This window comes from Nilaparvata lugens, chromosome 5 (genome assembly GCF_014356525.2).
Source record: "Nilaparvata lugens isolate BPH chromosome 5, ASM1435652v1, whole genome shotgun sequence".
Lineage (NCBI taxonomy): Eukaryota > Metazoa > Arthropoda > Insecta > Hemiptera > Delphacidae > Nilaparvata > Nilaparvata lugens.
Window position 1 is genome coordinate 6,973,496 of NC_052508.1, and position 16,872 is coordinate 6,990,367.

The following is a 16,872-nucleotide window of genomic DNA, read 5'->3' on the forward strand; positions in this document are numbered from 1 at the left end:
AGATGAGAGGTTATTGTGGTTTTCACCTTCAAATATTTATTCTGGATTATGAATGAAAATGATACTATTTTATTCAGACTTACTTGATCTGTTTAGTATTGTTGCAAGTTCCCTCCACAGTCTTTGCTTGTGCGCTGAATTTCTGTACTCAGGATGGTTGATGTCAAACAAAACTGAATGATTTTTGACAAACTCAATAATCGTCTCTTCATGGTCCCATGAGAATCTTCTTTCCATTTCAAATGAAAGTGTATCTTTTAAAACGACAAATCAACCCGAATAACTTATTTTTTTGTTGATTTTTGTAATTAATAACAAATTCTTAGTGTTTTCAGTTTTCGTTCGGTTTTCTTTTCGTTCCTTCCGAAGGAAAACAGAGAATGGAGTGGGTGACGGTTGGCCGTTGAAACAGTTCACTCACAACCTGTAATTTTTTATAGTCCAGCAATAAATTAGAATATTTTCATCCAATTATATCATAATAGGAGAATAAAAACAAACAACTACACAAACTTAATTCAACAAAATCAGATAGAAAAGAAATAGAAAACAAATTTTACGAGTACTGGTAATAATATCAGCTGTTTATTGATCTGAACCTAAGATCTGATCAGGTGACTGAGCTTACTTGAACAGCTGGAAATTGTCTGTTCTGTTGACTTTACCTTATCATAGAGAAAAATCAAATAGACCATTAACTACCTCCAGTTTGACCAACCCAATGGCTTGAAAATAAATAAAATAGAATGGAAATAAATTATTCGATTTCAATTTCATTATTCTTGATGTCTAACTTTTACGAATTTTTATTGCAAAAACATATCCTACACAATATTAAGTAAATGCAACAATGCTACCGTTCATACTGAAACTAATACAATTCCATAACAGATTTATTGATAATATTACACAACAATATCTCAATTATTTGTACAGTCAAATCAAATAGGATTCTTATTTGATTATAAGAAATTCTTAACATCTATCCTATTCAAATATCTATCCTTCAACTTATTTGATGAGAAGAGATCAAAGTATTTGTCGTAGAGGTATTGAACGCAATCTCTAAAATTGATCCACAGTTTCTCGGGAACGTATGTAGTTACCATGCTAAGGAAAACCCTTTTACATATAAATGGAGGAGCAGACAAATCCACAGCCACATTCATCCAGTAAATTTCATCAAAACTTTCTATTTCTTCGTGAGAAAGAAACCATATGATCAGAAAACTACGCAATTTGTTCCTTGATATACACGTACTGGCACAAATCAACTGTGAGTGCTGAGTCTTCCAAAAAAAGCAATAAAGCAATGATTTACTCACTTGAATACCGTATTGATAATATAACTCACTTAATACCGTATATCACTTGGATTCATCCATATTATGTCTTTGTGTTTGATTAGTCTTCTGTTAAAGAAGAACTTATATAATATAAGGATAAACCTACCAAGTTATGATTAATTTTGTATCTACAGTACTTTGTTACATCTTAACCTGACTGTTCAATTAGTTGATAAAACATAACCTAATCTCCTTACAATCTTACAATTCCGCTAAACATAACCTAAAAAATGATCAGTAGAAGTTTTAAACCGTTATGTTGGTAGTGTGGTCACATGAGGTAGTCATTGGTCTATTTGCGTTTTCTCTTTCGTTAAGATCATTCCTGTTGACTTTACCTTATCATAGAGAAAAATCAAATAGACCATTAACTACCTCCAGTTTGACCAACCCAATGGCTTAAAAATAAATAAAATAGAATGGAAATAAATTATTCGATTTCAATTTTATTATTCTTGATAAATTTTATTATTCTTGATATTCTTGATGTCTAACTTTTCCTTAGTCTTGCTGCTTCTTCTGCTTGCTGCATGTCTCGTTGCATATGCTATGATATGTGTGCTTTGACTAGAAAATTTTGTTCTTATCTGTCTTATGACAGTTTTTTATTGTTCTTGACTACTTGAATCTACTTGTGGACATAACTATGTAGTATGACCACGCCATGAACAGAAACACATTATTATTATTACATAGGTCTGATATACTCTACCATGGCTTACTTTGGATGAAGTAATATCTATAGTAGGCTATGACTCTACTCATACCGGTACGTTTTGGTCAACAATAACCTTTGGGTAGGTTAGACTGCACCCATAATGTGTTCTGAAAGTTTTCAAGGAAAATGAGGGTTTCAGAACATAATTTAAGAAAATAAATCAAGTCAATACATTTTTAATTAAAAAATACCTAGGTACCTTACCGTTCTACCTAATGACTTAGTACCTATTAATTTAGAATTGTCCTGTCTCAGCCTACAGATGAGAGGTTATTGTGGTTTTCACCTTCAAATATTTATTCTGGATTATGAATAAAAATGATACTATTTTATTCAGACTTACTTGATCTGTTTAGTATTGTTGCAAGTTCCCTCCACAGTCTTTGCTTGTGCGCTGAATTTCTGTACTCAGGATGGTTGATGTCAAACAAAACTGAATGATTTTTGACAAACTCAATAATCGTCTCTTCATGGTCCCATGAGAATCTTCTTTCCATTTCAAATGAAAGTGTATCTTTTAAAACGACAAATCAACCCGAATAACTTATTTTTTTGTTGATTTTTGTAATTAATAACAAATTCTTAGTGTTTTCAGTTTTCGTTCGGTTTTCTTTTTGTTCCTTCCGAAGGAAAACAGAGAATGGAGTGGGTGACGGTTGGCCGTTGAAACAGTTCACTCACAACCTGTAATTTTTTATAGTCCAGCAATAAATTAGAATATTTTTATCCAATTATATCATAGTAGGAGAATAAAAACAAACAACTACACAAACTTAATTCAACAAAATCAGATAGAAAAGAAATAGAAAACAAATTTTACGAGTACTGGTAATAATATCAGCTGTTTATTGATCTGAACCTAAGATCTGATCAGGTGACTGAGCTTACTTGAACAGCTGGAAATTGTCTGTTCTGTTGACTTTACCTTATCGTAGAGAAAAATCAAATAGACCATTAACTACCTCCAGTTTGACCAACCCAATGGCTTAAAAATAAATAAAATAGAATGGAAATAAATTATTCGATTTCAATTTTATTATTCTTGATAAATTTTATTATTCTTGATATTCTTGATGTCTAACTTTTACGAATTTTTATTGCAAAAACATATCCTACACAATATTAAGTAAATGCAACAATGCTACCGTTCATACTGAAACTAATACAATTCCATAACAGATTTATTGATAATATTACACAACAATATCTCAATTATTTGTACAGTCAAATCAAATAGGATTCTTATTTGATTATAAGAAATTCTTAACATCTATCCTATTCAAATATCTATCCTTCAACTTATTTGATGAGAAGAGATCAAAGTATTTGTCGTAGAGGTATTGAACGCAATCTCTAAAATTGATCCACAGTTTCTCGGGAACGTATGTAGTTACCATGCTAAGGAAAACCCTTTTACATAAAAATGGAGGAGCAGATAAATCCACAGCCACATTCATCCAGTAAATTTCATCAAAACTTTCTATTTCTTCGTGAGAAAGAAACCATATGATCAGAAAACTACGCAATTTGTTCCTCGATATACACGTACTGGCACAAATCAACTGTGAGAGCTGAGTCTTCCAAAAAAAGCAATAAAGCAATGATTTACTCACTTGAATACCGTATTGATAATATAACTCACTTAATACCGTATATCACTTGAATTCATCCATATTATGTCTTTGTGTTTGATTAGTCTTCTGTTAAAGAAGAACTTATATAATATAAGAATAAACCTACCAAGTTATGACTAATTTTGTATCTACAGTACTTTGTTACATCTTAACCTGACTGTTCAATTAGTTGATAAAACATAACCTAATCTCCTTACAATCTTACAATTCCGCTAAACATAACCTAAAAAATGATCAGTAGAAGTTTTAAACCGTTATGTTGGTAGTGGGGTCACGTGAGGTAGTCATTGGTCTATTTGCGTTTTCTCTTTCGTTAAGATCATTCCTGTTGACTTTACCTTATCATAGAGAAAAATCAAATAGACCATTAACTACCTCCAGTTTGACCAACCCAATGGCTTAAAAATAAATAAAATAGAATGGAAATAAATTATTCGATTTCAATTTTATTATTCTTGATAAATTTTATTATTCTTGATATTCTTGATGTCTAACTTTTCCTTAGTCTTGCTGCTTCTTCTGCTTGCTGCATGTCTCGTTGCATATGCTATATGTGTGTTTTGACTTGAAAATTTTGTTCTTATCTGTCTTATGACAGTTTTTTATTGTTCTTGACTTGTTTACTTGTGGACATAACTATGTAGTATGACCACGCCATGAACAGAAACACATTATTATTATTACATAGGTCTGATATACTCTACCATGGCTTACTTTGGATGAAGTAATATCTATAGTAGGCTATGACTCTACTCATACCGGTACGTTTTGGTCAACAATATTCTACCTTTGGGTAGGTTAGACTGCACCCATAATGTGTTCTGAAAGTTTTCAAGGAAAATGAGGGTTTCAGAACATAATTTAAGAAAATAAATCAAGCCAATACATTTTTAATTAAAAAATACCTAGGTACCTTACCGTTCTACCTAATGACTTAGTACCTATTAATTTAGAATTGTCCTGTCTCAGCCTACAGATGAGAGGTTATTGTGGTTTTCACCTTCAAATATTTATTCTGGATTATGAATAAAAATGATACTATTTTATTCAGACTTACTTGATCTGTTTAGTATTGTTGCAAGTTCCCTCCACAGTCTTTGCTTGTGCGCTGAATTTCTGTACTCAGGATGGTTGATGTCAAACAAAACTGAATGATTTTTGACAAACTCAATAATCGTCTCTTCATGGTCCCATGAGAATCTTCTTTCCATTTCAAATGAAAGTGTATCTTTTAAAACGACAAATCAACCCGAATAACTTATTTTTTTGTTGATTTTTGTAATTAATAACAAATTCTTAGTGTTTTCAGTTTTCGTTCGGTTTTCTTTTCGTTCCTTCCGAAGGAAAACAGAGAATGGAGTGGGTGACGGTTGGCCGTTGAAACAGTTCACTCACAACCTGTAATTTTTTATAGTCCAGCAATAAATTAGAATATTTTTATCCAATTATATCATAGTAGGAGAATAAAAACAAACAACTACACAAACTTAATTCAACAAAATCAGATAGAAAAGAAATAGAAAACAAATTTTACGAGTACTGGTAATAATATCAGCTGTTTATTGATCTGAACCTAAGATCTGATCAGGTGACTGAGCTTACTTGAACAGCTGGAAATTGTCTGTTCTGTTGACTTTACCTTATCTTAGAGAAAAATCAAATGGACCATTAACTACCTCCAGTTTGACCAACCCAATGGCTTGAAAATAAATAAATTAGAATGGAAATAAATTATTCGATTTCAATTTTATTATTCTTGATAAATTTTATTATTCTTGATATTCTTGATGTCTAACTTTTCCTTAGTCTTTCTGCTTCTTCTGCTTGCTGCATGTCTCGTTGCATATGCTATATGTGTGTTTTGACTTGAAAATTTTGTTCTTATCTGTCTTATGACAGTTTTTTATTGTTCTTGACTTGTTTACTTGTGGACATTACTATGTAGTATGACCACGCCATGAAAAGAAACACATTATTATTATTACATAGGTCTGATATACTCTACCATGGCTTACTTTGGATAAAGTAATATCTATAGTAGGCTATGACTCTACTCATACTGGTACGTTTTGGTCAACAATATTCTACCTTTGGGTAGGTTAGACTGCACCCATAATGTGTTCTGAAAGTTTTCAAGGAAAATGAGGGTTTCAGAACATAATTTAAGAAAATAAATCAAGCCAATACATTTTTAATTAAAAAATACCTAGGTACCTTACCGTTCTACCTAATGACTTAGTACCTATTAATTTAGAATTGTCCTGTCTCAGCCTACAGATGAGAGGTTATTGTGGTTTTCACCTTCAAATATTTATTCTGGATTATGAATGAAAATGATACTATTTTATTCAGACTTACTTGATCTGTTTAGTATTGTTGCAAGTTCCCTCCACAGTCTTTGCTTGTGCGCTGAATTTCTGTACTCAGGATGGTTGATGTCAAACAAAACTGAATGATTTTTGACAAACTCAATAATCGTCTCTTCATGGTCCCATGAGAATCTTCTTTCCATTTCAAATGAAAGTGTATCTTTTAAAACGACAAATCAACCCGAATAACTTATTTTTTTGTTGATTTTTGTAATTAATAACAAATTCTTAGTGTTTTCAGTTTTCGTTCGGTTTTCTTTTCGTTCCTTCTGAAGGAAAACAGAGAATGGAGTGGGTGACGGTTGGCCGTTGAAACAGTTCACTCACAACCTGTAATTTTTTATAGTCCAGCAATAAATTAGAATATTTTTATCCAATTATATCATAATAGGAGAATAAAAACAAACAACTACACAAACTTAATTCAACAAAATCAGATAGAAAAGAAATAGAGAACAAATTTTATGAGTACTGGTAATAATATCAGCTGTTTATTGATCTGAACCTAAGATCTGATCAGGTGACTGAGCTTACTTGAACAGCTGGAAATTGTCTGTTCTGTTGACTTTACCTTATCGTAGAGAAAAATCAAATAGACCATTAACTACCTCCAGTTTGACCAACCCAATGGCTTAAAAATAAATAAAATAGAATGGAAATAAATTATTCGATTTCAATTTTATTATTCTTGATAAATTTTATTATTCTTGATATTCTTGATGTCTAACTTTTCCTTAGTCTTGCTGCTTCTTCTGCTTGCTGCATGTCTCGTTGCATATGCTATATGTGTGTTTTGACTTGAAAATTTTGTTCTTATCTGTCTTATGACAGTTTTTTATTGTTCTTGACTTGTTTACTTGTGGACATAACTATGTAGTATGACCACGCCATGAACAGAAACACATTATTATTATTACATAGGTCTGATATACTCTACCATGGCTTACTTTGGATAAAGTAATATCTATAGTAGGCTATGACTCTACTCATACCGGTACGTTTTGGTCAACAATATTCTACCTTTGGGTAGGTTAGACTGCACCCATAATGTGTTCTGAAAGTTTTCAAGGAAAATGAGGGTTCAGAACATAATTTAAGAAAATAAATCAAGCCAATACATTTTTAATTAAAAAATACCTAGGTACCTTACCGTTCTACCTAATGACTTAGTACCTATTAATTTAGAATTGTCCTGTCTCAGCCTACAGATGAGAGGTTATTGTGGTTTTCACCTTCAAATATTTATTCTGGATTATGAATAAAAATGATACTATTTTATTCAGACTTACTTGATCTGTTTAGTATTGTTGCAAGTTCCCTCCACAGTCTTTGCTTGTGCGCTGAATTTCTGTACTCAGGATGGTTGATGTCAAACAAAACTGAATGATTTTTGACAAACTCAATAATCGTCTCTTCATGGTCCCATGAGAATCTTCTTTCCATTTCAAATGAAAGTGTATCTTTTAAAACGACAAATCAACCCGAATAACTTATTTTTTTGTTGATTTTTGTAATTAATAACAAATTCTTAGTGTTTTCAGTTTTCGTTCGGTTTTCTTTTGTTCCTTCTGAAGGAAAACAGAGAATGGAGTGGGTGACGGTTGGCCGTTGAAACAGTTCACTCACAACCTGTAATTTTTTATAGTCCAGCAATAAATTAGGATATTTTTATCCAATTATATCATAATAGGAGATTAAAAACAAACAACTACACAAACTTAATTCAACAAGATCAGATAGAAAAGAAAAAGAAAACAAATTTCACGAGTACTGGTAATAATATCAGCTGTTTATTGATCTGAACCTAAGATCTGATCAGGTGACTGAGCTTACTTGAACAGCTGGAAATTGTCTGTTCTGTTGACTTTACCTTATCATAGAGAAAAATCAAATAGACCATTAACTACCTCCAGTTTGACCAACCCCATGGCTTAAAAATAAATAAAATAGAATGGAAATAAATTATTCGATTTCAATTTCATTATTCTTGATAAATTTTATTATTCTTGATAAATTTTATTATTCTTGATAAATTTTATTATTCTTGATATTCTTGATGTCTAACTTTTATGAATTTTTATTGCAAAAACATATCCTACACAATATTGAGTAAATGCAACAATGCTACCGTTCATACTGAAACTAATACAATTCCATAACAGATTTATTGATAATATTACACAACAATATCTCAATTATTTGTACAGTCAAATCAAATAGGATTCTTATTTGATTATAAGAAATTCTTAACATCTATCCTATTCAAATATCTATCATTCAACCTATTTGATGAGAAGAGATCAAAGTATTTGTCGTAGAGGTATTGAACGCAATCTCTAAAATTGATCCACAGTTTCTCGGGAACGTATGTAGTTACCATGCTAAGGAAAACCCTTTTACATATAAATGGAGGAGCAGACAAATCCACAGCCACATTCATCCAGTAAATTTCATCAAAACTTTCTATTTCTTCGTGAGAAAGAAACCATATGATCAGAAAACTACGCAATTTGTTCCTCGATATACATGTACTGGCACAAATCAACTGTGAGAGCTGAGTCTTCCAAAAAAAGCAATAAAGCAATGATTTACTCACTTGAATACCGTATTGATAATATAACTCACTTAATACCGTATATCACTTGAATTCATCCATATTATGTCTTTGTGTTTGATTAGTCTTCTGTTAAAGAAGAACTTATATAATATAAGAATAAACCTACCAAGTTATGACTAATTTTGTATCTACAGTACTTTGTTACATCTTAACCTGACTGTTCAATTAGTTGATAAAACATAACCTAATCTCCTTACAATCTTACAATTCCGCTTAACATAACCTAAAAAATGATCAGTAGAAGTTTTAAACCGTTATGTTGGTAGTGTGGTCACGTGAGGTAGTCATTGGTCTATTTGCGTTTTCTCTTTCGTTAAGATCATTCCTGTTGACTCTACCTTATCGTAGAGAAAAATCAAATAGACCATTAACTACCTCCAGTTTGACAAACCCAATGGCTTCGAAATAAATAAAATAGAATGGAAATAAATTATTCGATTTCAATTTCATTATTCTTGATAAATTTTATTATTCTTGATAAATTTTATTATTCTTGATAAATTTTATTATTCTTGATAAATTTTATTATTCTTGATATTCTTGATGTCTAACTTTTACGAATTTTTATTGCAAAAACATATCCTACACAATATTAAGTAAATGCAACAATGCTACCGTTCATACTGAAACTAATACAATTCCATAACAGATTTATTGATAATATTACACAACAATATCTCAATTATTTGTACAGTCAAATCAAATAGGATTCTTATTTGATTATAAGAAATTCTTAACATCTATCCTATTCAAATATCTATCATTCAACCTATTTGATGAGAAGAGATCAAAGTATTTGTCGTAGAGGTATTGAACACAATCTCTAAAATTGATCCACAGTTTCTCGGGAACGTATGTAGTTACCATGCTAAGGAAAACCCTTTTACATATAAATGGAGGAGCAGACAAATCCACAGCCACATTCATCCAGTAAATTTCATCAAAACTTTCTATTTCTTCGTGAGAAAGAAACCATATGATCAGAAAACTACGCAATTTGTTCCTCGATATACACATACTGGCACAAATCAACTGTGAGAGCTGAGTCTTCCAAAAAAAGCAATGATAATATAACTCACTTAATACCGTATATCACTTGAATTCATCCATATTATGTCTTTGTGTTTGATTAGTCTTCTGTTAAAGAAGAACTTATATAATATAAGAATAAACCTACCAAGTTATGACTAATTTTGTATCTACAGTACTTTGTTACATCTTAACCTGACTGTTCAATTAGTTGATAAAACATAACCTAATCTCCTTACAATCTTACAATTCCGCTAAACATAACCTAAAAAATGATCAGTAGAAGTTTTAAACCGTTATGTTGGTAGTGGGGTCACGTGAGGTAGTCATTGGTCTATTTGCGTTTTCTCTTTCGTTAAGATCATTCGAAAGTTTTCAAGGAAAATGAGGGTTTCAGAACATAATTTAAGAAAATAAATCCAGCCAATACATTTTTAATTGAAAAATACCTAGGTACCTTACCGTTCTACCTAATGACTTAGTACCTATTAATTTAGAATTGTCCTGTCTCAGCCTACAGATGAGAGGTTATTGTGGTTTTCACCTTCAAATATTTATTCTGGATTATGAATAAAAATGATACTATTTTATTCAGACTTACTTGATCTGTTTAGTATTGTTGCAAGTTCCCTCCACAGTCTTTGCTTGTGCGCTGAATTTCTGTACTCAGGATGGTTGATGTCAAACAAAACTGAATGATTTTTGACAAACTCAATAATCGTCTCTTCATGGTCCCATGAGAATCTTCTCTCCATTTCAAATGAAAGTGTATCTTTTAAGACGACAAATCAACCAGAATAACTCATTTTTTGTTGATTTTTGTAATTAATAACAAATTCTTAGTGTTCTCAGTTTTCGTTCGGTTTTCTTTTCGTTCCTTCCGAAGGAAAACAGAGAATGGAGTGGGTGACGGTTGGCCGTTGAAACAGTTCACTCACAACCTGTAATTTTTTATAGTCCAGCAATAAATTAGAATATTTTTATCCAATTATATCATAATAGGAGAATAAAAACAAACAACTACACAAACTTAATTCAACAAAATCAGATAGAAAAGAAATAGAGAACAAATTTTATGAGTACTGGTAATAATATCAGCTGTTTATTGATCTGAACCTAAGATCTGATCAGGTGACTGAGCTTACTTGAACAGCTGGAAATTGTCTGTTCTGTTGACTTTACCTTATCGTAGAGAAAAATCAATAGACCATTAACTACCTCCAGTTTGACCAACCCAATGGCTTAAAAATAAATAAAATAGAATGGAAATAATTATTCGATTTCAATTTCATTATTCTTGATAAATTTTATTATTCTTGATATTCTTGATGTCTAACTTTTACGAATTTTTATTGCAAAAACATATCCTACACAATATTAAGTAAATGCAACAATGCTACCGTTCATACTGAAACTAATACAATTCCATAACAGATTTATTGATAATATTACACAACAATATCTCAATTATTTGTACAGTCAAATCAAATAGGATTCTTATTTGATTATAAGAAATTCTTACATCTATCCTATTCAAATATCTATCCTTCAACCTATTTGATGAGAAGAGATCAAAGTATTTGTCGTAGAGGTATTGAACGCAATCTCTAAAATTGATCCACAGTTTCTTGGGAACGTATGTAGTTACCATGCTAAGGAAAACCCTTTTACATATAAATGGAGGAGCAGACAAATCCACAGCCACATTCATCCAGTAAATTTCATCAAAACTTTCTATTTCTTTGTGAGAAAGAAACCATATGATCAGAAAACTACGCAATTTGTTCCTCGATATACACATACTGGCACAAATCAACTGTGAGAGCTGAGTCTTCCAAAAAAAGCAATGATAATATAACTCACTTAATACCGTATATCACTTGAATTCATCCATATTATGTCTTTGTGTTTGATTAGTCTTCTGTTAAAGAAGAACTTATATAATATAAGAATAAACCTACCAAGTTATGACTAATTTTGTATCTACAGTACTTTGTTACATCTTAACCTGACTGTTCAATTAGTTGATAAAACATAACCTAATCTCCTTACAATCTTACAATTCTGCTAAACATAACCTAAAAAATGATCAGTAGAAGTTTTAAACCGTTATGTTGGTAGTGGGGTCACGTGAGGTAGTCATTGGTCTATTTGCGTTTTCTCTTTCGTTAAGATCATTCCTGTTGACTTTACCTTATCATAGAGAAAAATCAAATAGACCATTAACTACCTCCAGTTTGACCAACCCAATGGCTTAAAAATAAATAAAATAGAATGGAAATAAATTATTCGATTTCAATTTTATTATTCTTGATATTCTTGATGTCTAACTTTTCCTTAGTCTTGCTGCTTCTTCTGCTTGCTGCATGTCTCGTTGCATATGCTATATGTGTGTTTTGACTAGAAAATTTTGTTCTTATCTGTCTTATGACAGTTTTTTATTGTTCTTGACTTGTTTACTTGTGGACATAACTATGTAGTATGACCACGCCATGAACAGAAACACATTATTATTATTACATAGGTCTGATATACTCTACCATGGCTTACTTTGGATAAAGTAATATCTATAGTAGGCTATGACTCTACTCATACCGGTACGTTTTGGTCAACAATATTCTACCTTTGGGTAGGTTAGACTGCACCCATAATGTGTTCTGAAAGTTTTCAAGGAAAATGAGGGTTTCAGAACATAATTTGAGAAAATAAATCAAGCCAATACATTTTTAATTAAAAAATACCTAGGTACCTTACCGTTCTACCTAATGACTTAGTACCTATTAATTTAGAATTGTCCTGTCTCAGCCTACAGATGAGAGGTTATTGTGGTTTTCACCTTCAAATATTTATTCTGGATTATGAATAAAAATGATACTATTTTATTCAGACTTACTTGATCTGTTTAGTATTGTTGCAAGTTCCCTCCACAGTCTTTGCTTGTGCGCTGAATTTCTGTACTCAGGATGGTTGATGTCAAACAAAACTGAATGATTTTTGACAAACTCAATAATCGTCTCTTCATGGTCCCATGAGAATCTTCTTTCCATTTCAAATGAAAGTGTATCTTTTAAAACGACAAATCAACCCGAATAACTTATTTTTTTGTTGATTTTTGTAATTAATAACAAATTCTTAGTGTTTTCAGTTTTCGTTCGGTTTTCTTTTCGTTCCTTCCGAAGGAAAACAGAGAATGGAGTGGGTGACGGTTGGCCATTGAAACAGTTCACTCACAACCTGTAATTTTCTATAGTCCAGCAATAAATTAGAATATTTTCATCCAATTATATCATAATAGGAGAATAAAAACAAACAACTACACAAACTTAATTCAACAAAATCAGATAGAAAAGAAATAGAAAACAAATTCTACGAGTACTGGTAATAATATCAGCTGTTTATTGATCTGAACCTAAGATCTGATCAGGTGACTGAGCTTACTTGAACAGCTGGAAATTGTCTGTTCTGTTGACTTTACCTTATCGTAGAGAAAAATCAAATAGACCATCAACTACCTCCAGTTTGACCAACCCAATGGCTTAAAAATAAATAAAATAGAATGGAAATAAATTATTCGATTTCAATTTTATTATTCTTGATAAATTTCATTATTCTTGATATTCTTGATGTCTAACTTTTACGAATTTTTATTGCAAAAACATATCCTACACAATATTAAGTAAATGCAACAATGCTACCGTTCATACTGAAACTAATACAATTCCATAACAGATTTATTGATAATATTACACAACAATATCTCAATTATTTGTACAGTCAAATCAAATAGGATTCTTATTTGATTATAAGAAATTCTTAACATCTATCCTATTCAAATATCTATCCTTCAACTTATTTGATGAGAATAGATCAAAGTATTTGTCGTAGAGGTATTGAACGCAATCTCTAAAATTGATCCACAGTTTCTTGGGAACGTATGTAGTTACCATGCTAAGGAAAACCCTTTTACATATAAATGGAGGAGCAGACAAATCCACAGCCACATTCATCCAGTAAATTTCATCAAAACTTTCTATTTCTTTGTGAGAAAGAAACCATATGATCAGAAAACTACACAATTTGTTCCTCGATATACACATACTGGCACAAATCAACTGTGAGAGCTGAGTCTTCCAAAAAAAGCAATAAAGCAATGATCACTTGAATACTGTATTGATAATATAACTCACTTGATACCGTATATCACTTGAATTCATCCATATTATGTCTTTGTGTTTGATTAGTCTTCTGTTAAAGAAGAACTTATATAATATAAGAATAAACCTACCAAGTTATGACTAATTTTGTATCTACAGTACTTTGTTACATCTTAACCTGACTGTTCAATTAGTTGATAAAACATAACCTAATCTCCTTACAATCTTACAATTCCGCTAAACATAACCTGAAAAATGATCAGTAGAAGTTTTAAACCATTATGTTGGTAGTGGGGTCACGTGAGGTAGTCATTGGTCTATTTGCGTTTTCTCTTTCGTTAAGATCATTCGTACTTGTTTTGCTAGTAAAGTCTGGAAAGAGGCTATGCAGAATCTGGGAGTGAAATATTTTTATATATCTATATTCCATCCTCAATCTAATTTGAGCGAACGTCCACTCAAAGAAGTGAACAGGATTCTCAGAACATATGTTCCTGAAAGCAAACATCATTTATGGTACAGGTATCTGGACAAGGCAGAGTACATCATTAATCACAACTTTCATGAGACAACGGAGTGTATACCAATCGAACTTATGGAGAACAAGAAATTGTCCCATATAGTCTTTGATTATATCAAATTTCCAGTGGATAATAAGTTTGAATTGGAAGATGAACTGATAAGAAATAAAAGAATTAGAGCTCGAATTCACAATAAAAGTACTATTAGAAGATTCAAATATAATGCACAAAATAAACCATGTCATAAATATAAAGTTGGAGATTTTGCTTTGATAAAAAATTTTGTGTTATCCAATAAAATAAAAAAGTTTTCAGCTAAGCTGTGCCCAAAATATAAAGGACCTTTTGAAGTTGTGCAAGATCTAAATAAAGGCTGTTATCTTTTAAAAGATTTAAGAAAAAATAAGGTCGTGAAAGTTAATCAATTCATGATGAAACCTTTTTATAATGTAGAGTAATGATGTAGCATAACAACTTGTTTTATTATTGAGTATTTAAATTAGGTGAATGCATATAGAAAATCATTAATTCTTTTAATTTATAAGTCAGTTCATGTTTCAAGAAAACAATGATTTAAGTATTGGGATCCAGCAAGTAAGCATCAGACAATGAAAAAAAAAATATTATGATATTCAAGGTACCCAAAAATGAGACAAGACATCCTTCCCGATTTTGACCTTTGTATGTATTCTTTATGTAACCAAAATTGGCTTGATCCAAGTTACAAAAAGAACGCATCACTTGTATATATTTTTTTAAAAGGCCATGAGTCTTGGCTGTTTTGCAGACAAGAAATTTTTTTATATAATTTTTTTACTCTGGTCTAGTATAGTTAAATTCTATCTCCAGAAGAGATTAACTTTGAGAATTTAACTTAGTTTTGCTTAATTTTGATGACAATTTCGTGAAAAATAGTAGAAGACTAGCAAACATGCTGTCTATTGTAAATAATAATTTGATTAATTGCAGTATTTTAGTATGAAGAACATGATGTTCTCAATAATTGAATATAAAGTTTGAAATATTTCTTTTTATTATTATTAATGACTATACTTACCTTTGATAGTATATTATTTTCATATTAATATTCATATTCCAGTAGATGAACAATGATTATAGCAGACAATTTCTATAGTTATGAATTGACAGGTCTATTTTACCTGTGACAGTATTTGATAATTACATGATTAATATTCTCTTGAATGTTATGATAGAGTAAAAATGACTCATTAGTATGATTGTATATGCATCTTATTTACTGATCTGATAAAAGTTATTCACTGAATTTGTTTTTTTTAAGATTAGAATTGAACAAGTATAAAATTTTGATGATGAATAAAGAACATGAAATTGATACTGAACTTGGAATAAATAATTGATTAGAAAACTAAATTGTTGAAATATAAAAAAAAATTTGAACGTTTTGAAAAGGAAGTTGAGAATGCTAGAAATATGTTAGGACAGATGATTAAAATGGATAGTAAAAGAGAATGAATAAACAGTTTGCATATTATGAGTGATTTTCAAAGATTAGAAAAGTATGTTGAATGAAACTTTACATTAATTGAAAGATAGTATTGAGGATTTTATGAGTATTATTATTAAGGTGGAATCTCGTAGCCAAAAGAGCACGGACACCAGATATATGAAGTTTTTTTTATGAGGATATTTGTGAGAATGTAAAGAGGATAGGAGGTAGGTCATTCAAGACATATGCATCTGATTGATGAAGAATATAAATAATTACTGTAGACTCGGCTGTGACTTTTCTGATACTTGATAGATTAATTTGAAGTCTGATACATAGTACAATAATTTAAAAGTTCCAATCAAAGTATTGAATTGAATTCTTCTCTTGCACATATTGATTAAAATTTGCATTTTTGATTGAAATTTTGAATAATGTGTTGATGCAGTTTGAATATTGAAATAATTCTAAATCAAATTGAATTGTAACTCTTTTAATGATAAAAGTAGTCTATTATTGAAATATTGAAGAAGAGCAAACTGATATAGTTATTGAAGTCTGCATAATCCATAATGTCTGAATAAATTAAAGTCTGCTTATTTTCAAATTTTGAATAAATTAGTTTTAGTATTGGGTTGTAATCCAAATGTAGTTTAGTAATAATTGAACACTCACCTTAGGATAAGAATTTGTTTGTATTATGTATTTGATTATGAAATTTTGTTGTACCTTTTTATAACTTGAATGATGACTCTTTAAAATATTTTGAATTTCTGAAATATTGATTGTATTGGATAATCTTCAAGAACTTCAAACTGTTAATTTAGCCAAAAGCTGGAGGGAGTGTATGAGTGCTACCAACTTACTCTAGGCTTCGAGTTTATCAACAGTTTAGTGAAATGAACTATGAAAATAATTTTTGTCAACGAAAATGATCTGTTAGGGAAGAAAAAAGACTTTCAATTACATTTCTGCGAAAAAAAAATACAACCAAGTGTATGAACTATGCAAATAAT

General features: G+C 30.6%; 1 protein-coding gene and 1 long non-coding RNA gene across 2 annotated transcripts in view; one reads left to right on the forward strand and one right to left on the reverse strand.

The window, feature by feature from the left end:
- LOC111055953 (CUGBP Elav-like family member 1) overlaps positions 1-16,872 on the forward strand; it is a gene marked incomplete in the record, with an annotated part of 852,529 nt that overhangs the window by 64,852 nt on the left and 770,805 nt on the right.
- Positions 88-5,280, reverse strand: LOC120351713. Its single transcript, XR_005571483.1, has 3 exons — positions 4,756-5,280; positions 2,408-2,748; positions 88-424 (listed from the first exon to the last, which is right to left on the reverse strand). It is a non-coding gene; the product is annotated as an uncharacterized LOC120351713 (long non-coding RNA).